The following is a 9382-nucleotide window of genomic DNA, read 5'->3' as shown; positions in this document are numbered from 1 at the left end:
AAAATCAAAACTATTCCTCCAAGAGAAGTTTCACGCTACCGAATGTTTCTGTTATCGTCTGAACTAGCCAGGGTTTTTTTTGGGGGGGGGTGTGGAAAAAAAGAGTTGGATCCAAATTTGGGGTGATGACATGCCCTGTTTTTTGAACCGGTTGCCCCGAATTAAGATTTGAGGACGCCCCCTTTTCCTTACAGAGATCCATTCAGCCAGGCATCCTATCCCCAGGGCACAAGCCATGCCGCGTTGCGTGTCAAAAGCCCCGTGTTTTCTCCCGCGAAGGGGCCTTCGTGTTTTCACATCTGCACTTTGAGGGGGGTGGGTGTGAGTGTGTGGAGGAAGCCTCGGGAGGGGGGGACGACACCATTGTGCAATTTCCATGGTGAGGTGAACGCTCTTGTGGCGAGAGTTTAGATGTTTGTGGACTTCCAACTCCCAGAATTCCCCAGCCAGCACAGCTGGCTGGGGAATTCTGGGAATTGAAGCCCACAAGTCTTAAATAAAGCTTAGACCTTATTAAAGTGCCTTATTGGAGGACTTTGAAAGCCTCTTGCGAGAAACGCATGAAAGCGAAGCCCTCTGGGTTGTGAGTTGTGCTTCGGTGTGTAGCCCCAGTTCTCCGCTTTGCAACCTCTTGTCCGCGTCTGACTTCTTCTCGGCGGCCCACAAAAGCTCTTTCGAAATGGACCCAATGCTTCTTGGATTGGCTGCATCAGGGGCTAACCACACCTTCCTGGAGGCCAGCAACTTCTAAGGAGGGTCTCCTCCTAAGACCTTTTTGCCTTCATTCCTAAGGACGAGTCTTTCTTCTGTCCACCGTTTTTGGTGTGACCTCCCTGTAACGGATGTGTTGTGTCAACAAAGCAACAGACCTCTGGCCTCGGGATCCTGGTGCCTCCTGGGATTCAGACACAACAACTGGGGTTCCCACATAAGTTCTCTCCCCCCCCCTTCACTCAGAAGTCCTCCCCCCCCCTTCCAAGTCTCTGGTTAAATGAATTGAACGGAGATTGCTAATTTATTATTGAGAGCTTATCGGATCTCACCGGCGTTATTTGATGATCGATTGGCGTTTTTCTTCTCGAGTTTCTTTTAAGCTGTTTACATCTCAGTTTGCTGTTTACCGTGTGGGCGATGTCTTTCTGACCTTGGTCTTTCCGAGTTCAAAGTGAGCGCTTTGACCCGTTTGCAGAACCTTCCTCCCCTCCATCTCCTTTTCCTGGTGACCGGATCTCTGCTTTTCATTGCAAGGAAGGCACCGAAGCCGGCATCATCTCGACGGCTTTTCTAAGGGTGCCGCATTCCATCCACATCTGTCTTCTCTTTGTACATCTGGCTCTATCTTCCCGTTTCCCTTCTCTACACATTGCATTCTCCATTTGACTCTCAGCTTTGCAGAGGAATTAAAAAGAGGAATCCATCGTGGGTAGATCTGCTCCATCGAGAAACTAACTTTGAGCTTTGATCAGATTCTAGGCCAGTCACCTGGGGGGGGGAGGTGGACTATGCTCTCTTTATGACCTGCAAACTTCAACTCCCAGGCGTAGTTCCCCACTCATTCTAGGCCAAAAAAAGCTTTCTTGGCCAGGTTCTGTGTCCATATCTCTTCCCTCCATCATATGGTTGGAAAACGAGAGGATTTTTGCTCTCTATAACTGAGTAGCCAAAGGTAACAGCTACTACATCTGGATTGTAGAGAGCGTTGGAGTTGGATATCATACTTGGATCAACCCAATACTTGACATTCCTGGTGATAAGTCTTCCTTCCCACCCGCTTTGGGGCAGCTGGATACCTAGGTAGCAATAGATGTCACTAGCTTAAGGCCCAGTATCCTTTGGCCTGTTGAGGGAAGACCGGCCATCAACCACGGTTGACGTTGGCCAAGATCTAGGCGTGCCCAACTCAATAGGTTGGGGTGGGGGAATCCCAGTTGTTAAATTGGCATTAGGAACTAGAAGCATGGCGTCTGGAGATCAATAGCGCGAGAGCCGGAGACCCTGCCTGGGGCACTCGGGCACCCCACTCCCCATCCCGAGGACTGCTCTCTTTGCAAGTTGGTCACCTAGTCTGTGCCTTGACCTTCCCAGATGACCTGTGCGGAAGAGGGAGGGACTCAAGCCATCGGGATTTCTACTTCCCCAGATGATGTGCTGAAGAGTTGAGGTCCTCCTCATCTCCTAATACCTTCGGTCCCTCACTTTCCCACCCGCTGCCTCGGGGGGGGGGGGAGGGGACACACACTCAAAACACACTGCCAGAATCCTTTTATAGAGCAATAATCCTTTTTTTTTTTATCTGACTGTGCGCCCGCGTATGAGGTAGATTCCAATTTGGATCTCTCGTCTTTCTCCTCAACGTATTGTAGTAGCTAGCTATCGTCTGGATTTAAGTCCTCGGTTGCCTGGTGAGCTTTACTAACCCATAGAAATGGCTGGCCCAAAGAGGGTCTGCTTTTCCAGTTGACCCAATGGTTAAATTTTAAGAATGCAGCCAAACGTTGCGATGCGGGCTGGGAACGTTCCTTCAAAACTAGATATTTAGCCAGTCCCCAGTTTTGCTGTGGCTGATGGGTGGACTAACTGCTAGATCTTCTCCTTTGTGGCCTCTGACACTACATATATCCGCGGCGTCTCACCTTTACAACTTTAAGACTTGTGGACTTCAACTCCCAGAATGCCCCAACCTGGCTGGGGCATTATGGGAGTTGAAGTCCACAAGTCTTAAAAATTGCAAAGGTGAGACGCCGCGGATATATACCATGAGCCCAATGGTCCTAAATGAGAGAAGATGACTTGGACAGACATCGGAGAACTTGCGTAACATCTGGAGCTTTGCTCCTCAGAAAGAAGAAACCTTTTGGGGCACCCTGAGGCAAGCAGCAGCCCTCAAACCTGCACGGAATTCAATGATAGTTGCAAAAACAAAAAACTGTCAGAAGTTGACCACTCAATTCCTTTTTTTAAATAATAATAATCAGACGTTACTTCCTGGAATACCTGACTTGGATTAACACGATGGAAAAAGCCACCTCAGTCCTTGCGGTTGAGTGGATGTCGGGGGTGCCTCGCTCCCCATGTGCTGAGGGTTCCGAAATTGTACACTGCTCGTATGGCACTGGGTACAGTTGGCCAACAAGGATCTTTTTGCCATGCTGAGTCGAAGAATCTAAGTCTTCCTCTTACAGAATTTCTTCTACCTGGCAAAACGCAGATCACTGTCCAGGTCATCTGCTCTTTTGATTCCTTCTGCTGCTTTTCCAAAGGTCAAGAGTTTTCCTGACTTGGAGGACCTCCAGATTTCTCTCAATGAGTAGGTATGTCTAGAACTAAGATCTTTAGATACCTAGTTTCTAGTAGAATTAGATATCTGGAACCAGATACCAACTGTATGAGATATCTAGAACTTTAGGGATATCTAGATCCAGATACCTAGATTATACTGGAACTAGATACCAATTGGTAGGGATGTCTAGAATTTAAAAGAGATCTCTAGATACCTAGTTTCTAGTAGAATTAGATATCTGGAACTAGATACCAACTGGAAGGGATATCTAATCTAGATGACTAGTTTCTAGTAGAATTAGATATCTGGAACTAGATACCAACTGGAAGGGATATCTAATCTAGATGACTAGTTTCTAGTAGAACTAGATATCTGGAACTAGATACCAATGGTAGGGATATTTAGAACTTAAGGAATCTCTACCTAGTTCTAGTAGAATTAGTTATCTGGAACTAGGTGCCAGCTGGTAGGGATACCTAGAACTATAGGGGTATCTAGATCCAGATACCTAGATTATACTAGAACCAGATATCTGGAAGTGGATACCAACTGGTAGGGATATCTAGAACTTAACTGGAGGCCCATTGGGTTAAGGAAGCTGGAAGACCCTTAGTCTAGACCAGGGTGTCGAAACCTGGCAATTTTAGGATTCGTGGACTTCAACTCCCAGAATTCCTCCAGCCATTCCTGACTGAGGCATTCTGGGAGTTGAAGTCCACAGGTCTTAAAAGTTGCCCAATGTGGAGACTCCTGGTCTAGAAAAGCAGTGATTATGAAAGATGAAAATAGTCCATAAGCACTATCTTGTTATGATCACCGTTTTTGTTTTGTTTTTAATCCTCTCTCCTGCAGGTACTCCTAAGGGAAAAGGGGGGAAATCCCCTTTTTTCCACAGGGTGCAGGCCCAGACATGGCCCGTTGCAAACATGGACACAGATCCCAGGGGGGTGGGGGGGGGGGGATAATAATTGAATGTCCAGAAGGAACATCTTAAATCCCACATTTCAAGGGGCTGTTTCCCCATGCTAGTCTTAGAGAATTCGCTTCCCTTTTCTTTGCACAGAAGCTGGTAACTTCAGGACCCGTGTGTGAATAAATATTTTATCGTTTCTATTTTTATTTTTTTGGTTTACTTGGGTTGGTGTGCGACCTTGTATTTAAATCCTCGGAACACTGTGGAAATCCTGATTGTGTATGAATGACAGCAGCTTTGTAAATTAAAACGTTTGTGTGAATAAAGCTAGTGGGTGGGATTGAAAAGCCCTTCCCAGTTTTGAAACGAAACCTCTCTGCCTCTGTTTTTTTTTTATTATTATTATTATTATTATTTTAAGAAAAACCTCCCTTTTGGATCTTGTCTTTATTTCCATCATGATCAGAGACACAGGAATGCGTTTCGGGTGTGATAAAAGAATTCCCAGGAATAAAATACTAAACCCTCCCCAAAAATTCAGGCCTGAATCCAATCGTTCTCCGCAGCAAAGAGTGGAACGTCAGAGATAAAATTGGAGGACAGAACAGAAGGGACATCTCAAAAAGAATTGTGGTACATTTTTAAAACTGGAATTACAGTGTTTAATAAGGTTTTAAATGCCTTTTTGCAACTTGTGGACTTCAGCTCCCAGAATTGAAGTTCACAAGTCTTAAAGTTGCCACGGTTGGGAAACACTGGCTTAAAATTTAAACTGCATCTTCTCCCTGCCTGTTGTGGCCCACCAGCTACAAGTGGAACTGGCAGGAAACTGGGGCAATGAGGAGATTGGGGAGGAAATTGGGCCAGTTCTGGAGCCTGGAGAGGCTCTGATGGGTGCTCCGCGTTGGACGCAGAGATACAGCCAGGGCCGTCTGATATTTTCCAGCCATCGAAGAGGCAGCTGGAGGCCTGTTCCAGGTGCATATATGCTCAGAGCAGTTAGGAGAGGAGAAGAATGGAGGACAAGGAGTCGACTTGGGAAGCAAAGCACATGTGGACACTGAATGGCCCCTCTCTGGCTGGGGAATAAATAGAAGGAAAGGTGTGGTCGTAGGAGACAACAGTTCGTATTTCTGAAGATTTTGCTCATTTGTGTTTCTTGCCACCAAGACTGCTTGCCAGAACTTAATTTGCAGCCTTGCTCACGGCCTTGCAATTATCGCAAAGAACTGATAAGGTCTGTACTGCAGTGGACTCCTTGAAGGACTATTCGGTGTGAATGCCATTCATTCACAAGAGGTAACTAAAGAGGGGGGGGTTTCGTGACAAGGAGTCTTGTTTCTTGCTTCTGCTAAGCCTGGGTCAGAACACTGCTTCCAAAACTCTGTTTGCGGCGTTCTTGCAAAAAGGACGCTTCTTGTAAAAAGTAGTTTGGGTTTTAAGTGGGGGTTCTAAAAACAGTGGAGAGTTTTTGGCTCGTTGCTTTAAAAAGTTTGCCAGCTGCAATGCCCTCCTGGATTTCATCCACTGCCACTGTTCAATGCTTCCCAAGCTTAGGGTGGGGCAAGACATGAGTTTAACTTACTTTTGGCTCTTTCGGATTTCCAGAGGAGGAGGAGGAGGACTGTGGGGTCCTGGGTGCTCTCTGAGCTTGGTTGTTTTCTTGCAGACGTTTCATGGCCCAACTAGGTAATGTCATCAGCGCTAGAAGGGAATGGGGCTTGTGGGGAGGAAGAGGACTGTGGGCTTGGCTGTTTTCTGACAGACGTTTCATGACCCAACTAGGTTACCACATCAGTGCTAGAAGCAAGTGGGGGTTTGCTGTCCTGGGGTCACCTGATCCCTTTTTAGAACCTTCTGATGTGCAAAGTCAATGAATGGGGAAGCCAGATCCACTTAACAACCGTGTTGCTAATTTAACATATTCCCTTAACAAATGTGGCGAGAAAAGTCGTAAAACAGGGCAAACCTCACTTTTAACAAACGTTTCACTTAGCAACAAAAATTGTGGGGCTCAATGGTTCTAGGTTGAGGAGTACCTGCTTATAAAGACAGGCAGCTGCAGCAGAGGATCAAAAGAGCCGCATGTGGCTCCGGAGCCGCAAGTTGCCAACACCCGATAAAAGGAATGTGAAGTGGAGCTGGACTTAGTTCATACATTGGCTGTCTGTCTTGCTTCCTGCCAGAACCTACCAAATCAAATTTAAGATTGGATGCTTGCATCCCTTTCCCAAATGTACTCGGACGGCATGCTGGCTCACGCCTTTCGGAGATGGTTTTCCGAGGATTTTGCAAAGTCTTTCGGTTAATCGGGATTGTGGGATTTGCAGATGTCCAGCTAAGCAGCCGTTGCGCTTGCTATTTTCGTCCCAGGGAACGAGCCGGGAGGAGAAAGCTCCCGTCAGCAATTGCATAACCCCGTCGCGTTATGTAATCTGTCAAAGCCTGAACTCTTGATTTGTTTTGACCGGGCTTCGCAGCCCAGGCCCTTTGGCGTCGGTTGGTACCAGGTGCACATGGGAAGAGAGTCAGGGTATGCAAAACACAGAGCCAAAACAGCCAGTGGCTCTTGGAAACGGAACACGTCCGTATTGTGGCTCATAATGTCCCCGGACAATGCTCTAAAACTGATTCTTTCCAGCTGACCGGCTTTGAATGATGCTTGTATATATCCCAGTCAGAGGGCAAGTTAAGGAAGCAATACGGGGCTTCCTTTGTGCCAAGGTTTCTCCTTCCAACTCGAGTCTGATCCGTGTTCGGACTCCAGATTCCCAAGACCATGAAGCCGACTCCTCGTCCCGAGAAAATCTCCTTTATTTAGGTTAAAGGGAATTCCTCTCCAGCAAAGTCCCGGCCGACAGTCTTTCAAGAGATTTCACAACGACAGACCTTGGTCAGGCTTGGAGAGCTGCCAGCAGGGGTGGGTTTCAACCGGCTCGCGGCGGTCCCTGCGAACCGGTTGGTCGGCGAACCCGGAAGTAAGTAACTTCCGGGAACGGCAACTGGCCCACCCGCCCGCCCGCGTTCCTTACCCAGTTTTGACGAGTTCTGTGCTTCCACGCATGCGCAGGACGCATACAGCGCCTGCGCGATCCTCCAGGAGCAGCTGGAGCCTCGCACAGACGCTAGTACGCATGCGTGCATCGCGTGCATGCACGAGGACGCCGCCGGCCCCGTTCCAACCGAACCGGTTGGAACGGGGCGAGAAACCCACCCCTGGCTGCCAGGCTGATATCTTGCAAACTCCACGCTGTAGCCGCAATTACTTGGCAAAGAGTCAGGAACAGACCTTCACCCTAATGAATGGAACTAATTGTCTCCTGCAAACTCCACTCCCCTTTCGCTCCTCTTTTATTCCCTCTGGGAGGGGCCATTCACTGTCCACCTGTGCCTTTACTTCCAAGTCGGCCCTTGTTCCTTAGCTGTTCCCTTTGTCTGGCAACACTGCATATGCGCACTGTCAGGCCTGCAATTATATCCCTTTTAGAATTTTGGCCTGCCACACTTTCTCTTATTTCCTTATGCTGTTTCATTAGTATAGTTGATGGGAGGGAGGAATAGAAAGGAGTAGGATTGTGGAATGTATTGTTGTCGTTCTTTTCTAGAAGACCAAGGTCATCTTTTGTCTCCGCACCTTCACACCTGATTGGAAGCAACTGGGTGGAGACGCCAGTGTGGAAGAAGAAGATTGGACCATGTGATGGATTGTGGGTGTGGGGACAAGATCATGAACTTTTAACTGGGTGGGATTCTGATGTAATTTCCAGAATTGGGATTACACAGCAATGTGCTAAAATATCTGATTTATTAAATTGGAACTTTAAGGATCGTTTTGCCTTGGACTCTGATTTAATTCTACATGATACTTGGAACGCTGACACGCACACTGGGAACAGGCTCCAGCTGTTCTTCTGCCTCATGATCTCCGACTCCGAAGGCAGCTGATAACTGTCCGACAGCCCTGGCCCCATTTCTGCCTCTGACGCAGGCAGCCCTCATCAGAGCCTTCCCCAGACTCCCCATGTTCCTCCCCAACCTTCTCACTACCCGAGTCTGCTACCAGCTCCGATGGCCTCTGGCGGGCCGAACAATCCATGAGGTCCTTGGTGCTCTCTGAGTGGTTTTCTTGCAGACATTTCATGAGCCAGTTAGGTAACACCGTCAGTGCTAGAAGGAGTGTGGGGTGTGATGGAAGAGGAGTGGGGAGCAGGGGGAGGAGGAGAACGACTGGGATCAGGTTCTCTGAGCTCGGTTGATTTCTTGCAGACGTTTCATGGCCCAACTAACTAACATAATCAGTGGAGGGAAAGAGTGGGGTTTTTTAGTGCCTTGCTCTGTCAGCCTGCCCAACTAGGTAACATTATCAGTGCTAACAGGGAGTGGGTTTCGCAGATGTTTCATTACCCAACTAACTAACATAATCAGTGGAGGGAAAGAGTGGGGTTTTTTAGTGCCTTGCTCTGTCAGCCTGCCCTGTACAGGCAAGTCCTTGACTTACAACGGTTCATTTAGTGACTGGTCAAAGTTACAGCAGCACTAAAAAAAAATGACTTAAGACCATTGTTCACACTTACGACTGTTGCAGCATGTGATTTGCATTTGGATGCTTGACAGCTGATTCATATTTATGACGGTTCCAGTGTCCCGGCATCGCATGATCCCTTTTTAGAACCTTCCGACATGCAGTCAATGGGGAAGCCAGATCCACTTAACAACCGTGTTGCTAATTTAACAGATTCCCTTAACAAATGTGGCTAGAAAAGTCGTAAAACGGGGCAAGCCTCACTTTTAACAAATGTCTCACTTAGCAACATCTCTCAGTGTTTTTTTTTTCCTGTGGGAAATGGGTCCAAATGGCTCTTTATGAGTGTTTTAAGGTTGCAGAACCCTGCTTTTATTTTGGGGGGGATTTTTTCTGGGCTCCATCTGGAGCCATTCCAGAAAATGGACCACCAAGGTTTGACAGTCTTGATCCCTTGAAGACAGATGGACTTCAACTCCCCAGGGGAATTCTGGGAGTTGAAGTCCACCCATCTTTCTGCAGCAAAGACCGAGAAACACTGACCTAAGGCAAAAACTCTTAATTCACAAGCATATTTTTGCACACTGTTCCTTTAACAGTCACGGAGGTTCGCCTGTCTCCAGATCTGGTCAGTAAACAGGGTTCACCACACCCCAAGAATCTATAT

The sequence above is a fragment of the Thamnophis elegans genome, chromosome 5, assembly GCF_009769535.1.
Source record: "Thamnophis elegans isolate rThaEle1 chromosome 5, rThaEle1.pri, whole genome shotgun sequence".
Classification (NCBI taxonomy): Eukaryota; Metazoa; Chordata; class Lepidosauria; order Squamata; family Colubridae; genus Thamnophis; species Thamnophis elegans.
Note: the sequence above shows the minus strand (reverse complement) of the source record.